The following is an 18,452-nucleotide window of genomic DNA, read 5'->3' on the forward strand; positions in this document are numbered from 1 at the left end:
GTTCAAACTATTTATCGTACATGTTTCACTTCCATACATGACTACACTCCATACTTTCGGAAACGGTTTCCTGATACATAAATCTATACTCGATGTTAACAAATTTCTCTTCTTCAGAAATGGTTACCTTGCCATTGCCAGTCTACATTTTATACCCTCTCTACTTCGAACATCATCTGTTATTTTACTTCCTAAATAGCAAAACTCCTTTACTACTTTAAGCGTCTCATTTCATAATCTAATTCCCTCAGCATCACCCGATTTAATTTGACTACATTCCATTATCCTCGTTTTGCTTTTGTTGATGTTCATCTTATATCCTCCTTTCAAGACACTGTCCATTCCGTTCAACTGCTCTTCCAGGTCCTTTGCTGTCTCTGACAGAATTACAATGTCATCGGCGAACCTCAAAGTTTTTACTTCTTCTCCATGAATTTTAATACCTACTCCGAATTTTTCTTTTGTTTCCTTTACTGCTTGCTCAATATACAGATTAAATAACATCGGGGAGAGGCTACAACCCTGTCTCACTCCTTTCCCAACCACTGCTTCCCTTTCATGCCCCTCGACTCTTATGACTGCCATCTAGTTTCTGTACAAATTGTAAATAGCCTCTCGCTCCCTGTATTTTACCCCTGACACCTTAAGAATTTGAAAGCGAGTATTCCAGTCAACATTGTCAAAAGCTTTCTCCAAGTCTACAAATGCTAGAAACGTAGGTTTGCCTTTTCTTAATCTTTCTTCTAAGATAAGTCATAAGGTCAGTACTGCCTCACGTGTTCCAACATTTCTACGGAATCCAAACTGATCCTCTCCGAGGTCCGCATCTACCAGTTTTTCCATTCGTCTGTAAAGAATGCGCGTTAGTATTTTGCATCTGTGACTTATTAAACTGATAGGTAATTTTCACATCTGTCAGCACCTGCTTTCTTTGTGATTGGAATTATTGTATTCTTCTTTTAGTCTGAGGGTATTTCGCCTGTCTCACACATCTTGCTCACCAGCTGGTAGAGTTTTGTCATGACTGGCTCTACCAAGGCTGTCAGTAGTTCTAATGGAATGTTGTCTACTCCTGGGGCCTTGTTTCGACTCAGGTCTTTCAGTGCTCTGTCAAACTCTTCACGCAGTATCTTATCTCCCATTTCATCTTCATCTACATCCTCTTCCATTTCCATAATATTGTCCTCAAGTACATCGCCGTTGTATAGACGCTCTATATACTCCTTCCACCTTTCTGCCTTTCCTTCTTTGCTTAGAACTGGGTTTCCATCTGAGCTCTTGATATTCATACAAGTGGTTCTCTTTTCTCCAAAGGTCTCTTTAATTTTCCTGTAGGCAGTATCTATCTTACCCCTAGTGAGATACGCCTCTACATCCTTACATTTGCCCTCTAGCCATCCCTGCTTAGCCATTTTGCACTTCCTATCAATCTCATTTTTGAGACCTTTTGTATTCCTTTTTGCCTCCGTCATTTACTGCATTTTTATCAATTAAATTCAATATTTCTTCTGTTACCCAAGGATTTCTAGCAGCTCTCGTCATTTTACCTACTTTATCCTCTGCTGCTTTCAATACTACATCCCTCAGAGCTACCCATTCTTCTTCTGCTGTGTTTCTTTCCCCCATTCCTGCCAATTGTTCCCTTATGCTCTCCTTCAAACTCGGTACAACCTCTGGTTCTTTCAGCTTATCCAGATAGCATGTCCTTAAATTCCCACCTTTTTGCAGTTTCTTCAGTTTTAATCTACAGGTCATAACCAATAGATTATGGCCAGTGTCCACATCTGCCCCTGGAAATCTACTACAATTAAAAACTTGATTCCTTAATCTCTGTCTTACCATTAAATAATCTATCTGATACCTTTTAGTATCTCCAGGATTCTTCCATGTATACAACCTTCTTTTATGATTCTTCAATCAAGTGTTAGCTATGATTAAGTTATGCTCTGTGCAAAATTCTACCAGACGGCTTCCTCTTTCATTTCTTAGCCCCAATCCATATTCACCCACTATGTTTCCTTCTCTCCCTTTTCCTACCGACGAATTCCAGTCACCAATGACTATTACATTTTCGTCTCCCTTCATTACCTGAGTAATGTCTCTTATCTCATCCTACATTTCATCAATTTCTTCATCATCTGCAAAGCTAGTTGGCATATAAATTATACTATTCTAGTAGGCATGGGGTTTCTGTCTATCTTGGCCACAATAATGCGTTCACTATGCTGGTTGTAGTAGCTTACCCGCACTCCTATTTTTTTATTCATTATTAAACCTACTCCTGCATTACCGCTATTTGATTTTGTATTTAGAGCCCTATATTCACCTGACCAAAAATCTTGTTCCTCCTGCACAGAACTTCACTAATTCCCACTATATCTAACTTTAACCTATCCATTTCCCTTTTTAAATTTTCTAACCTACCTTCCCGATTAAAGGATCTAACATTCCACGCTCCGATTCGTAGAACGCCAGTTTTCATTCTCCTAATAATGACGTCCTCCTGAGTATTCCCCGCCTGGAGATACAAATGGCGGACTATTTTACCTCCAGAATATTTTACCCAAGAGGACGCCATTATCATTTAATCATACAGTAAAGCTGCATGTCCTCAGGAAAAATTACGGCTGTAGTTTCCCCTTGCTTTCAGCCTTTCCCAGTACCAGCACAACAAGGCCGTTTTGGTTAATGTTGCAAGGCCAGATCAGTCAATCATCCAGACTGTTGCCCCTGCAACTACTGAAAAGGCTGCTGCCCCTCTTCAGGAACCACATGTTTGTCTGGCCTCTCAACAGATACCCCTCCGTTCTATCTACAAACCTTGCCACAGCGACCCCATTCCAGTAATCCAGCAAGATCTCCAGTCACTACTCAAATCCTTATGCCCACCTCAGAGCCTCTCCCTGGTGTCGATGCCTCTGCTCAACTCTCTCACTCCACTAATAAATCCTACCTTCTACATGATTCCTAAAGTCCATAAACCTAATCACCCAAGACGCCCCATTGTGGCCGGTTACTGAGAGAATTGCTGCTCTCATAGACCAACCCCTACAATCTATTACCCCTAACATACCTTCCTATTTAAAAGACACCAACCATTTCCTCCAGCCACCCAGAGTGGCCGAGCGGTTCTAAGCACTACAGTCTGAAACCGCGCGACCGCTATGGTTGAAGGTCCGAATCTTGCATCGGGCAAGGATATGTGTGATGTCGTTAGGTTAGTTAGGTTTAAGTAGTTCTAAATTCTGGGGGACTTATGACCTCAGAAGTTAAGTCCCGTAGTGCTCAGAGGCATTTGAACAATTTCCTTCACTGACTCTCCACAGTTCCTGACTCTTTACCACAAAGTGCCATGCTTCTCACTATTGGTGCCACCTCCCTGTACACTAATGTTCCTAATGCCCATAGCCTTCCTGCTATTGAACACTCCCTTTCCCAAAAATTGACAGATTCCAAACCAACAACCTAGTCACCATGACAAGTTTATCCTCACACACAATTTCTTCTGCTTTGGAGGCATTACCCACAAACAAATTCAGGGTATGGCTATGGGCACCCTCATAGCACCATCTAATGCCAACCTATTCATGGGCCATATAAACGAAACCTTCCTAAAAACAGAGAATCCTAAACCCCACTCCTGGTTCAGATTCAGTGATTACATCTTTGCTATCTGGAGTGAGGATAAGGATACCCAATCCACATTCCTCCAGAACTTCAACTACTTCTCCCCCATTTGCTTCACAAGGTCCTACTCAACCCAACAATCTACCTTCCTAGATGTTGACCTCCACCTCAAATGTGGTTACATCAGTACCTCCGTCCATATCAAACCTACTAACCACCAGCAATACCTCCACTTCAACAATTGCCATCCATTCCATACCAAGAAGTCCCTTCCATATAGCCTATCCTCACTCGGTCACCGCATCTGCAGTGATGAGCAGCCCCAATCTAAATATCTCACTAAAGGCTTCACTGACCATAATTATCCCCCCAACCTTGTATAAAAACAAATCTTGCGTGCCTTATCTATTCAGTCTCCCACCACCTCCCAAAATCCCACTGTCTGACCACAGACGACCATGCCCCTCATAACTCAGCACCACTCAGGACCGGAGAAACTGAATTACACTCTATGCCAGGGTTTTGATTACCTCTTGTCATGGCCTGAAATGAGAAGTAGCCAGACCACTATCCTTCCCATGCCTCACATGGTATTCTGTCATCCACCGAACCTGCATAATGTACCCATCCTTACACAACCCCTGCTCCCAATCCCTTACCTCATGGTTCATACCTCTGTAACACACCTACATCCATACATTCTCCTGCCACCACCTACTCCAGGTCAGGCACCATCACCACTAATCCCATCAAAGGCAGGCCTACCTGTGAATCTAGTCATGTGCTTTACAAGCTAAGTTGCTACCACTGTGCTGCATTCTATGTAGGAATGAGAACCAACAAGCTGTCTGTCCACACAAATGGTCACCAACAAACTGCAACCAAGAAACAAGTGGACCACCCTGTTGCTGAACATGCTGCCAAACATGATATATCAATGACTGCTTCACAGTGTGTGCTATATAGATCCTTCCCACCAACACCAGCTTTTCTGAATTGTGCAGGTGGGAACTTTCCCTGCAATACATCCGATATTCCCATAACCCTCCTGGTCTCAACCTTCATTAGTCACTGTTCTCATCCATCCCACACTTTCCCTGCACCCGTTCCAGCACTATGCAGCCATTATTCCACCACCACACCCAGTCTTTTTATTTCCCTCCGTTTCTGCTACTTCTGCCACCCTCCCCACCTCTCCCCTGCCCGTGGTCTAACCTGCAGCACTTTACTCTACATCACTTCCACCCTCCCTCCCTGCCCCAGTATCCTCCATACCCCCACCCAGTTGCCACTCCCATCATGCAATGTTGCTGTGTGTGTGTGTGTGTGTGTCTGTGTGTGTGTGTGTGTGTGAATTGTGAGAGTCGTTGTTGTGTGTATCAGCGACACAGCATCTCCGCTAGATAGTGAGTAGCAGCTTTCTTTCTCGTAATATTGTTACATTCTATCCAGGATTTTCCATTATTTGAATATATATTATACTAATTCATGAACGAGATAGATGAGCACTTAAAATAAAGGGCCAAAGGGCCAAAATGAACTCCCTTGGCCTCTTTCAAAACAGAAAGAGCATATATTATACAAAAAATTTCATGTAGAATGCCCAAGTACAAGTAGACCCTAATATAAGTAAATCTATATTTTTATTTGAATGCTCCTGACAAAGTACCTGATCTGACTATTGTTGTAAGCATACCTGTATTCATTCCATCTATGCTGCGATCAAATGGTTAATTTTCCATACTTGTGTGTGAAGTGTAAATATTCCATTGTACAATTTCCCTGTATAAAACTGATGTGCTCAATACTATGTGGAAAATGATTCAAAATCAGTAGCCAATAATTAATTAAATAAAAAAAGTCCATTTGCAGTGTATATGTACAAATTGAGAAAGCTCATTTTTCTTAGTAAAGCCACAAAGACAAGTTTTATGAAATTACACAAGTTTTTTTGTACTCAAGTTGATTAGATACACTAATTACATACAGCAGCAGCGTTTTTTCATCATAATGGTCCAGCTAGGCATTGGGGATATGGTATTCTTTGAGAAGGTACTCCACTATTTTCCATTTTTAGATCACCTACAATGCTCAAATATTTCAATATGTGTAAAACCCTAAAAACCATTAACAATACCCTCTAACACAACCGAAGGCCAGATAGAAGGTCAACTGTTTCAGGAATTACAAGAAATGGAAAGAATAGAATCCCATTAGTTGTCAACTGCTGAACACTGGGGGTTCTAGATAGTTATATCCATAGCGGTACAAAAATATTTTGCTCACTCTAGTAACTATTCTCTCCGGAAATGTCACTGGGTTACCTGTAGTGGTAGCGTGTTAAGTGTCAGAGAATGAAACTTAGAGAGAATAATAACAGCTAGAGAAAAATAACAACCTCTGACAGTTATTTCCATTGTCGCTCCAATTGCTTTATTTGTACTAACTGACCAAACTAATGACGCAAGGGAACTCTAGTACATGTACAATGCCTTTAAGTTTGCTCCTATCAGCAACCACTCTGACATTAACTTTATTTAGTTTTTGTGCTGAAAGTAGTGAGAGCGCACAAAATAACACATAGTTGTATTAATAGATGGCGCATAGTCTCTGTTATTTCCATGACATGTAGAACCTCTTCCAGATGACATATCCCTCTCTATCATAGCTAGATCTCAGATTAGTTGACGTGAAAGCATAGTATGATCTTCTGTAAACAGGTGGCGCAAAGCACTGTTATTTAAGTAACTGCTAGTATCAGATGAGCCCTTATCACAGTAACTGCTACTTCTCAATAACCAGTTATTTCTATCAGTTACGTTATTTTCTTGTCACCTCTAATGTACACCATTACGCCAGGAGATACTGATTTACTGAATACTGGGGAAAACATCTGTAGTAAAATTCATTTTTACAGCCTTATATACACTCCTGGAAATGGAAAAAAGAACACATTCACACCGATGTGTCAGACCAACCATACTTGCTCCGGACACGCCCCAACATCGTGCATCGTGCCTCCAGTGGTGTCGCGACAGGCGTGAATGGTGGGACGAATGGAGACGTGTCGTCTTCAACGATGAGAGTCGCTTTTGCCTTGGTGTCAATGATGGTCGTATGCGTGTTTGGCGCCGTGCAGGTGAGCGCCACAATCAGGACTGCATACGACCGAGGCACACAGGGCCAACACCCGGCATCATGGTGTGGGGAGCGATCTCTTACACTGGCTGTACACCTCTGGTGATCGTCGAGGGGACACTGAGTAGTGCACGGTACATCCAAACCGTCATCGAACCCATCGTTCTACCATTCCTAGACCGGCAAGGGAACTTGCTGTTCCAACAGGACAATGCACGTCCGCATGTATCCCGTGCCACCCAACGTGCTCTAGAAGGTGTAAGTCAACTACCCTGGCCAGCAAGATCTCCGGATCTGTCCCCCATTGAGCATGTTTGGGACTGGATGAAGCGTCGTCTCACGTGGTTGCACGTCCAGCACGAACACTGGTCCAACTGAGGCGCGAGATGGAAATGGCATGGCAAGCCGTTCCACAGGACTACATCCAGCATCTCTACGATTGTCTCCATGGGAGAATAGCAGCCTGCATTGATGTGAAAGGTGGATATACACTGTACTAGTGCCGACATTGTGCATGCTCTGTTGCCTGTGTCTATGTGCCTGTTTTTCTGTCAGTGTGATCATGTGATGTATCTGACCCCAGGAATGAGTCAATAAAGTTTCCCCTTCCTGGGACAATGAATTCATGGTGTCCTTATTTCAATTTCCAGGAGTGTATATATCAAGATAGATGACAAACAATGTCATATAGTTATTTGCCATATCAAGCGAGAACAAATTCCCTCTCGGTCATACCACTACACTTCATAACTGTATGAAGAAGAAGATTCCATAAGCTAAACGGCAGCAGATGTCCAGGGCTGTTAAAATGACAATTTTTGCTATGCCTAGGTTGTATAATCTGAGTTGACAAGTAGCATAAATAATAGTTGAAGGAGACCAAAAGAGTGTTACAATACAGTACAAACATGGACAAAGACCACAGTATGGAGATAGCTACACACTGTATAAAAGTCTCATTCACAGTGATTATTAATTTTATAAAAATCGTTCATGCACTTGCAGCTTGTTTGATATTTCACTGTACACATATGGACCAAAAATTCACACAATTCAGAGCAATGATCAGTTAATGACTTCAGATTTCTAAAGTCAAGGCTATGTTTTTTACTTGTGGTGGCAGGCTGTTCTGTATCTTGGTTAAATGGTGCCATTGTTCATTGTTTGGACATGGAGTTTCCTATCTAATACAAAGTGTGTTGAAATGATGATAATGTAATAATAATCCTTTGAGTTACTTTCTCTTTGCCTTTTTATGTGTTTTTTCTGTGTTTCTTTGCTCTGTTTATATTTTGTCTTCATTGTTGTCCCATGGTTGTAATTGTAAATTGTGTGAAGTAATGAGTTGAAATTACTTATCCTAAATAACTGTTATTTTCTTAGCAACTGGTCATGGACCCAGGTGCCAGGTGTTGCAGTACAACAAATAATGGTGGAAAAAATTAATCCATTACCTATTTAGAGTCATGGCTCAAGAAGAAGAGGAATACAAGGTACTGTTGTTTAATGGGAAGAACTTTAGCAACTGAAAATTTATGACTGAAATACTTCTATATGAGCTGGAAGTGAGTTTTGTGTGAAAGAGATACATGGACATGGCTGAGACAGCTGAATAGTGTGCATGGAAGAAAACTCTTCTGGGAGAGCTTGGCAAAACCGATAAGAAGTGTAAGTCTCAAGTAATCCAAAGAATTTCACAAAGTTGCTTGGCGTAGGCCTACACCAAAAATAAGAAATACATTAATTCAAACATTTGAGCTGAAAGGTATGGCTTTTATTAAGAACGACCTTTAAAGATTAATGCAAATGACAATAACTCTTGAAATTAATTTTTTGGAGTTTCGTAAGTTAATGGGTAATTTGAAGGATCGGATGATAATATTGGAGGAACTGATATAGTATGCGGTTTCTTACGAACAATTCCACCAGAATCCGAAGTAGTTGTTACTGCTCTGAATACCTTCTCAAGTGAGGAATTGGAACCGAATTTCTTAAAGGGTAGATTACTAGACAAAGAAGCAAAACTTATTAAATCTAAAGGTAACAACTGGACAGTAAATGAATTGCCATCGTCGACAGCATCTGACAGCAAGGTAAAAGGATGTATTCAGAGACAACCAAGTCTCAAGCTATGTATGATGCAGTTAAAGCTTTGTCTAAAAATAAGATTTTAGTTGATATTGTGGATGCTAGGAGTTGTCATTTTTTACTTTGTAATTCACTGTTGCTATATGAGTTCACATATTGTCATTTTGTTATATAGAGATAATGAGTGGAGGTTCGGACACTAGAAAATGGAGTGCCTAGTGGAGAAATCTAAACATTTCTTATGTATTCTTCTATTACAGTTCAATAGGAATGACAGCTACGGAGGCAGTCAGAAACATTCACGCCACATGTGGGAGGGGGATAATTCCATGAGACAGATCATGGCAAGAATGCAGTTTTCTTGTTTTAAGAAGGATCATTTTGACATTAGTGATTCAGCACATTCAGGAAGACAGTCAAAGTTTCATAAAGATTGTTTAAACACATTAACCCACAATAATCAATGTCAGGAAACTCGAGAACTGGCAAATGTTATTAACTGTGATCATTCTACCATCGTGCGACATTTGCATGCAATGGAGAAGGTTGCAAAAAGGTACCACATGCTCTAAGCCGAAAACACATAAATCAGCAGGTGGATGTATGTGCTTTTCTCATTGTTCATGATCAGTTTGCTTGAAAGCAACGTTGACCATTCCTAACTTGTATTGTTATAGCCTTATAGGTGACAAGAAATGGTGTCTTTATCCTAAGATCATAAGGAAAAGAAAAGAATGGTTGCCCCCATACAAAGCAGCAACTCCCCATATAAAAGCCTGCATGCATCCATAATATTATGCATCCAGTTGAACACTGATGGTGTGGTGTAGTACAGATTGCTTCCCTGAGATGTAACCATCACTGATGATATTTATTGTCAGTAACTGAGACATCTTGTGGACGCAATTCGAGGACAACGACCAGGCAGACTGCGAAAAGTGATGCTACTCCACGATAACGCCCACGCCCATTCTGCTAGACTGACCAAAAACTTTATACTGGAATTGGATTGGGAGGTCATTCTGCACTCACCTTATTCAACTGATCTTGCACCCTCAGTTTTTCCTGCTCTATATCGAACAAACTTCAAGCTAAGCTTTGCCGGATGCAAAAGGTGCTCCTACCATGGCTCGACGAGTTCTTCACCTCAAAACCACTCGATGTCTACAGTCATGGAATCAAAAAGTTATTTCAGCATTGATAGACTGTTGTAAATAGCGATGGAGAATATATTATGGATGAGTAGGGTGTGTATGTGTATCTGTTGTGTTTGTCAAACGTACAGAAAAATGCAACAAACTTATGTAACAACCCAATATATGTGTTACAGACGTGGGAAACAATGCCATTATTGGGGAAAAATACAATGTTAGATTGCCACAAAAGCATAGAGGTATAGTTCTGCAAATTTAGCTAAATCTCTCCAAAAAATAAACAGAAATGAAAATAATTTTTCTTTCTCAGCTGTTACTGGAAGTTTTCCAGGTGGCAAAGTGGATTGGTTTCTAGATTTGAGGGTAACAGGATATTTAGTTAATTAATCTGTTCTTTGATGGATGTGAACAAACTGGTGAATCAAATAAGAATAAAGGTTGGAGAAATTTATGTTGAAAGCATAGTTTGTGGACTGGAATTTCAAATTAAAACTAAAAGGTGCTCTTCTAGTGTCAGGTTCACTAAATAATTAATTGTCAGTGCATAAACTATAAATGGCTGGATGATGCTTGTTTTTAAAAATTCAGCAGGTTCAATTCAAAAGGGTGATAGCTATAGCTGCAGCTCACAGAAATGATTCAATTGTGTATATACACACACTAACAAGGGGAGTGCGAGGGTTGGGAAATGAAGTTAAGAGTGGGATGGCATGTGTTGGCAGCACTACCCCATAGAGTTACAATGCCCCAGCCATACGGCCAGATGGCTAGCCACTCACGAGAAAAACACTCCGAAACTTTCAGTCCTACAGTATATAATACCCATGTGTCAGCTCACTGAACTGTATGGCACAGTGGTTGATACAATATTGGTAACAATTCTTGCTTCGTATTTCCAAAGTATGTATTTGCTGAAAATCAGGAGATTTAAAAGTGACAACGGTCATGAGTATATTTGCAAAGTCATTTACGAAATTTAGTGGCAGAGCGACTAAATCATACTGTCATTGAAAAGGCTCATTGCACAATTCTTGGACGCGAAGTTTGAAAGCAATTTTAGTCAAAAGTTACTGGCAGATACTTTTATCATTAACCGTAGTTATACTTCAGTTTTAGATGCAGAAATTCTAGAAATGCTATCGGATGGAAGAAAGCCAAATTTAACAAATATGACTTTGGGTGTGTTGCATAGTGGCACATTCCAAGGAAAGTATTGAAAAGGAACTAGCGCATTAAAATGTTTCGTGACTGGAAACTGTCTAATTAGCCACAGAATATCGTGCGCCAAGCAACACAAAGTTGTATTTGGGAGAGATGTAATTTTTGAAAAAGATAAGGTTCTATTTGTAGGTGAAAGCAATGATGATTGGATCTTGAAGAAGACCATTCAAGTGAACAATGTAATTGAGAACATTCTTCAGTTTCCTCAAAGTTAGTTCTGTTTTGAAGTCCTTGATTTTGTGTAAACTGTTGAAGGGAACTCAAGGCCCACAATGTCAGAAGAAGTGGATGCCAGCAGAAACTTTTGCGGAAAAGCAATAGAATAACAAGAAAATTATGTTTTTCAAGGATTATGCAGTGTTTCCCTTGAATGCAAAAATATTCGTGGGAAAACTTACCTCAGAAGTCTGAAGACGTTCAGGTTAGGCATCATGAAGAAGAAGTAGAAGAAGAATGGAAAAAAAGCAATCAAGGAAAAACTGGGCTCTCAGTCATCTAATGGAACTTTGACTTATGCACCACTTACAGCAAATAAAAGTATCACTGACAGTAAGAGGATGTTCAAAGTAAAAATAGACATGTCTGGAAATATTGAAAGAGATATGACTATACTCCACTTGCTCAATTCACAACACTAAGAATGCTCCTTAGTGTGGTGAAGGAACATAATTCATTTATGGAACAAACAGATGTACAAAATTGATCCCTGCATTGAGACCTGGTGTAAAGGTCAAGAAAAGTCTTGTATGCAAACTAAAAAAAAACTTTTGACAGTTTTAGAAGGAAATCATGTTTCGACAACCCAAAATTGGCAGATGTCTCTATGTTGAAATCATTGATGATCATTATACTCAATTTGCTTCCATAAGTAGATAATATTCCAGCTGGATGTAATAGTAAAAAAAAAAGTCACCTACATTAAGAACTAGTTAAAATGTCGAATGTGAGAACTTGGAGAACCAAAATCATTCCTCAGAATAAATATGCAGAGCAACAGTGGCAAAATGTTTCTTTGTCACTATGTTCATATTGAATACTTATTGAAAAGATTCAACATGGAAGACTGTAAGCACTGAGAACATCGATGGAAGTCAAATCCAGTGGAGATGCGTGTGGTCAAATGGATGAATTTAAACCAGATGGACAATTACTGTGTTTTTCAATGTATATAATGACAGCTGTGACCAGACGAAGTGCATCACTTAACTATTTTAGTAGACAGCAAAATAAACCAACAGAATTAGAGTAGAAATTTTTGAAATGAATTCTTTAATATATTAAAGGAACACTTGATGTTGGCCGGTGTTACAAAAAGGAAATTTTAAATGCTATTACTGCTATGTTGATTCTGACTGTGTTATGTTGTAGATCTTCTGTCTTCTTCACTTTCTTATAGTTTTTTGTTTGAAAATACTGTTTCTGGTGACAAGGAGACAGATGAGTTTCACTAGGAAATAGAAGCAGAATATCCAGCTTCGGCGACAGCTATGACAGACACCCCATGGCTTAAGCATCTTCTTGAAGAATCTGTCAATTACGGAAGTGGGAACATAGATGACTGAAGCATTTGGATGTGAAATCCGTTCTACACAAGAGCTATACAACAAAGGCCATCTGAATGTTCAATACATTAGCTCCGAGGAACAAATGGCCCATATTTTACCAAAAGTAGCTAAGAGTGCACGTTTCAATGGACTGTGTTAAAAGCTGGGGATAGTGAATTTTATGAGCAATTTAGGAAATTATTAAATTGATTGGGGGGGGGGGGGTGTTGAAGTAATGACATTTTAATAATTATACTTTTCTAACTTCCAGCATTCTGGAAGGCATTGTAATGCCTAAGGAATTTCGGAGTAAATTCTAGAGACCCTCGTATTTCCACCGTCTTGAACACGCGTTATTTTAGAGATGAGTAGAACTGTGTCTACTGCACCACAGTTATGTGTGTGTGCAGGACGGACGTGTATGGGACGGATGATCGGCGTGGGCATGTAGTCGCCTATAGTTACACATCCAGCTCAAGGAATAAACGCGCCGTACTCCATGCGACATGAAACATACTGTGTGAACATTTGAATGTTGTTGAAAGAAGAGAAGGGACAATTACGAATGTAAGAGAAAGAATCAATAAGTAAGGTCTAGACAGTTGTCTTGTTAAACTTTGTGAGATTTGTAGACTGTATTTATGGAAAAATTAATGTGATAGTTTTCATACAACTAAAACATTTTTTGTAAGCTTGAAACCTTCCGGTCTGTCAGAAACTGTTGTGTGTGATGAAAATACAGTGAGATTGAGTTTTATAATAACTCCGTACACTCAAGAATATTTTAAAGTATAAAAAATTTCCTCCATGTAGCATCCTATATTCAGAGAAGAAGTCGTGCAGGACATCACAGCTGGCTATCCTGAAAAGATGATCGGCGAAGCAACTCCAAGTAAGTTTGATAGCCAAGAGGGAGTGTGAGTCTTGCACACCAGTACCACACTGACACCCTTAATCACCGGAAACCACCAGAGCATGTCAGAAAAAACACTATGGTTTACCAAATTATGCAATAAATTGCAGAGAACTGTCAAAGTGGAAATATTAATTTGTTTTACTTCATTACTATGCAATAATTAATGCAGAGTAATGTCGGAGGCAGCCACTTCCAGGTACGTTGGAAATGTGAGATGGTCTATGGACAGCTGATTCTAAGTGAGAAATGACAACCATGGCAGACAAAGCCCTGAATTCAAATATGTGTCCTAAGCTAACCACAACCCCATGATGTGAAATGCATCAAAGAGAATAGCAATCAACAATCTGTGCAGATTTAAAAATCGCACTTGCTTTGTTTATGGTGGTTAAAGCTAACCTCTACGAAGCAACTTGAGACGGACACACACACATTAACAATTATTTCCACATTATAGGTGACACAGGCAGATTCCAGGAGAAAAAAGAATGACAGAAAGAAAAATAAGGGTAAATAAAACAAACAATAATATCAAAAATTACGTGCAAACGAATTAATTGAATAAAATTAATAATCACATTCTTTTGATCGGATTTATAAATTGAAAAAAAGTTTCATTTGTCGTTTTTTGATCCAACAACCTTCTACGTCATGTTTATATGATAACCATTGCGCTAGGCCCCAACACAGGTATGTAGCTGGTGCATTAGTTTTTATACTTTTTCTATAGGTTTAATAAACATAACAGAGACTTCAGCGTACAATAATATATCATCCTTCAGTGCTTACGATGGACAGCAAACATTGGGGAAATTTTCGATTCTGCGAAATAGAAATGGCATGGTTTTCTGGTGAAGAATTCATTGAGTCATGTTCAGAACACTTTCTTAACCCGAAAGGGAAGTTCCATGAAAGTTATTTGATAGAGAGTGGAAAAGGCTCAAATCTGAGGCACAAGATCAGGTGAATAAGGTGGGTGTGACATGACTTCCCAACCCAACTTTTGCTAGACTGACAAAAAAATACTGTACGGAATGCAGGCAGGCTCTTTCATGGATCAGTATTGCTTCACGTGGACTTCCTGGTTGCTGTTCTTAGACTGTATAAGCAAGACATCTTTTCTGTTGACAGAAAATGTCAGCAACCACCGTTACATCTTGCGGAAGCAATTCATAATACAACCCACCATCGTCGTCCCACTAGATGCATAACATTATCTTTTGTGAAAGCATGCAGATTTTTGTATGGGATGTTGCTCCTTTGTTTGGCCCCAACCAATCCTTTCTTTTCCTTATGTTAGAATACAGACACAATTGTTCATCACCAGGATAGTGCTGCACTAGTGTCAGTCTAGTCAAGGGAAAGGGAAATTTTTTCGAAATTCAATGAAGGCGCTGTTGGGGGATGAAATCTGGGGCCGCTGGCAGAGTGCCGTAACGGACGACAGGCAGCAGGCCAGGCAAGGTAAACATGGCACCTGCCGTCGCAGAGCTGTGACAGCGGTATTGCATGCACGATTTGTTTTGAGTGGAGCAACAACAAGGTAGGAAACTGCAGCGTTGCTCTTAGTTAGTGGATATATGAGGTGGGGCACTAGGCCAGAGCCAGGAGAGGATATTTGTAAATGGCTGACCTGTAGGAATTTATCCCTACAATTGTTCCTGTCTCTCTCTGACACTATGTCAGAAGCAAGGGAGAAACCAATATAAATAGACGGGCAAGTTTAGCTTGACAGGGTCTGCCAGGTCAGTGGAACGTCGGGACAGACCTGTGCTGCTCTATGCTTATAGTGGCCAGTCTGGCAGCAATATTATAAGCATTCTGTATAAATTTTGTACTTTGTTTCTATGTTGTTGCTCGGGCTATATTCTGCATTGGGGGACACAACGCCAGGGGAGGGTAGAATGGCATCCTTCCACTTGGAGATAGCATGGTCTGCCTGAAAAACGGCAGTGAGAGAGGTCTGCAGCAGGTCCAGGAGGGTCTCAGTTCCACTCTAGTGTAGTTGCCAAGTTTGCTTCCCACCATGCATACTGGGTCCGGGCGAGGCATACCCTGAGGGTAGCAGAGCAGCACTACGACAGCGCCAGAGATGGCAGTGGGTGTTGCCATCCGGCAAGCACCATTAGCGGAAAATTTCAGCACAGAATCCAGGTGCGCGAAGGTTTGAGTCAGGTCACTAGTTGGGAGCAGCGGTGGCCTGAGGGCCACGGGTCACCAGTACATCCACCTTCATCCCTTGGTCAGACAGAGCAGGCCTAATGGGGCAGAGAAAGTCACAAGGCGCTACGCATCGCTGGGTGGTGACCGGGAGAGCGGCGGCCAAGTTCCGTTGGCAGGCAGCCTTGATAACAACAGCAGTGGCATCGGCATACCAGGAGTCTGCTGAGCCGGCTGGACTTGCAGGACATCGGGCGGGCAGCACGCTGACACTACGCTTCACCATCAAATACTGTAAATTAGCTGAATAAAGCAATGTTACTGAATACCGCTGTATCACTCTGCACTGTCTCTCAAAATTCTTGAACTTGCTCGGCCTCCTGACGAAATACGGTGTGGTGGGTCCCAGCTTCAGGTCTGCCATGTGGAGTCCCGGGTTTGACCCCTAACCCCACAACAATTGTAATGTTCAGTATTTCATGAGCCACTTGATGATGAGCAAATAGAGATAGATATGGCCACCAACTGATTTTTGCGATTTTCACTTCGGACATGCGGTACTCATACACCTCATTTTGAAACCTTTCTGTTTCATGCAAAATTTGCACAGTGGTGGAATCATCATGATCATCAATGACCCAGATCTTGAATACATTTGCATGCATCACTGAGGATTAATCTTTCCATGATATTCAGGAAGGCCTTCGCATTTTTATGAACTTAGTGGGTCACTAATGTGAAAATGGTCCTCCTTTAAACGAGAAAACCATATTCTTGCAGTGCTCTGATGAATAGCATTATCCCCACATATGGTGCAGATGTTTCTGGCTGCCTTCACTGCTGTCACCCCTCTACTGAACTCAAGAAGAAAATGTTCAGATTATTCCATTTGGCACTCCACTTTCTAGCGTCCACAGCTCCACTCACTATCTCCAAATGTCAAAATGTAAACTGAGATAGCAACAGTGAACTACAAATTAAAATGGCAATTGATAAAGAAACCCGCAGCAACATGCAAAACGAAAATGCTATTAACTTGTGTGTGAACCTTATACGTGTCAAAGTGTATGAAAAAGCTGATAGTTATACATATGTTACATAATTGGGCATAAAGTGTTTGACACACAATAAATAAAGGTTTTGAGTTTGATAATTTAATGTTTTTTTTCAATTGGGATTAACAAAAAGATAGTTGTGTTCTCAGTGGAAAGTGAAAAGCTGCTGTATCACATATATACCTAGTATATGACAAAGTAGTTGAGAGGAAAAGTAACAAATTAAAGGAAACTTCTGTATTCTCAGTACTACTTCATGATTTCAAAATGAGTGGTGCACAACTCTATTGATAAGAACAAACTGGATAACAACATTTCCATGTGTAACAGTAAATGAGGTCTTAATGAACAGTCTGTAGTTAATCTTAAGTTTGTATCAGAGAAAGCACATTATTAAATGTTAATATAACATAGAGGGAAGGTATGACTCAGTGAAAGACACAGTAAGAGTGACAGAATGGAAAGTAGTAGGAAACCCATGTATCAAGTAAAACTTAAATATGCTATGTAGACACTTTTGACACAGAAAGAGATATAGTTTCAATTTTTAAGTTCAGTGAACCCAATTTTATGTATGGAAGTGAGGGGGACATAGACGGACCCATAGAAGGGATGGTGTTACCTGGGGTCAGGTGGATACATAGAGGAAATTACCTATACTATTTTTGTATGGAGGTATAAAAGAAGGGACAATATCATCTAAAAAATAATATATGTACACAGTGTCTGTCCTAAAATTGAGTTGTAAATGTTGGTGCTACAAATATCTTAAGCTGCAATGTGATGTTGTGTCACAATAATGACATAGTCTCCAAAATAGTCAAAAGTAAAGAGACTTAGCTGGAAAATGACAAGTCAACCTGTACAGAGACACCATTTAATATTTGTCACAAATCAGATTTGAAGTAACGTAGTGCAGTACAGAGCCCAGAATCAGCATGTGACTCCCTATGGTAAAGAACAGTTAAACTATTTCCACCAAAACATGGTTATAAACTATGTCCTTACGAATTAATTACATACTATTTCACATAACTGGAAATGTTATAAGTGTGATCAAACTTAACAAGAACTTGAAATGCATTTATTATCTCTCACGCCGAGGAACGATATTCGTAATTGTTAAAAACATATTTTAAGTAATCAGTAGGTGTGGGCCAACCAACCGTGTGTGCCCTTTGTCGTGTATGTATAGATTTGTGAAAAGTGGAGTTAACTAATTAAGATCAGCAAGGCACAGCAGTGTTTGTGCTTCCACCCTGCTGTGGAGGTCCACCTGTGGGTTGAAGTCATGGCTTGGCAGTGTCTTTGAACTCGAGGAGAAAATGGACACTGGCGACCATGATCCAGAAACTTTTCTGTCACAGCAAGATTGAATGACAGCTCCTGTTATGAGCCTGGCCACACCTACATACATATTCCACCAGCAGCTGTAGTGTGCATGTACCCTGTACCACTACTAGTCATTCCCTTTCCTCTTCCACTCGCATAAAGAGTGAGGTAGAAATGAATATCTATATGCGTCTGTGTAAGCCCCAGTATCTTATAG

This window comes from Schistocerca gregaria, unplaced genomic scaffold (genome assembly GCF_023897955.1).
Source record: "Schistocerca gregaria isolate iqSchGreg1 unplaced genomic scaffold, iqSchGreg1.2 ptg000627l, whole genome shotgun sequence".
Classification (NCBI taxonomy): Eukaryota; Metazoa; Arthropoda; class Insecta; order Orthoptera; family Acrididae; genus Schistocerca; species Schistocerca gregaria.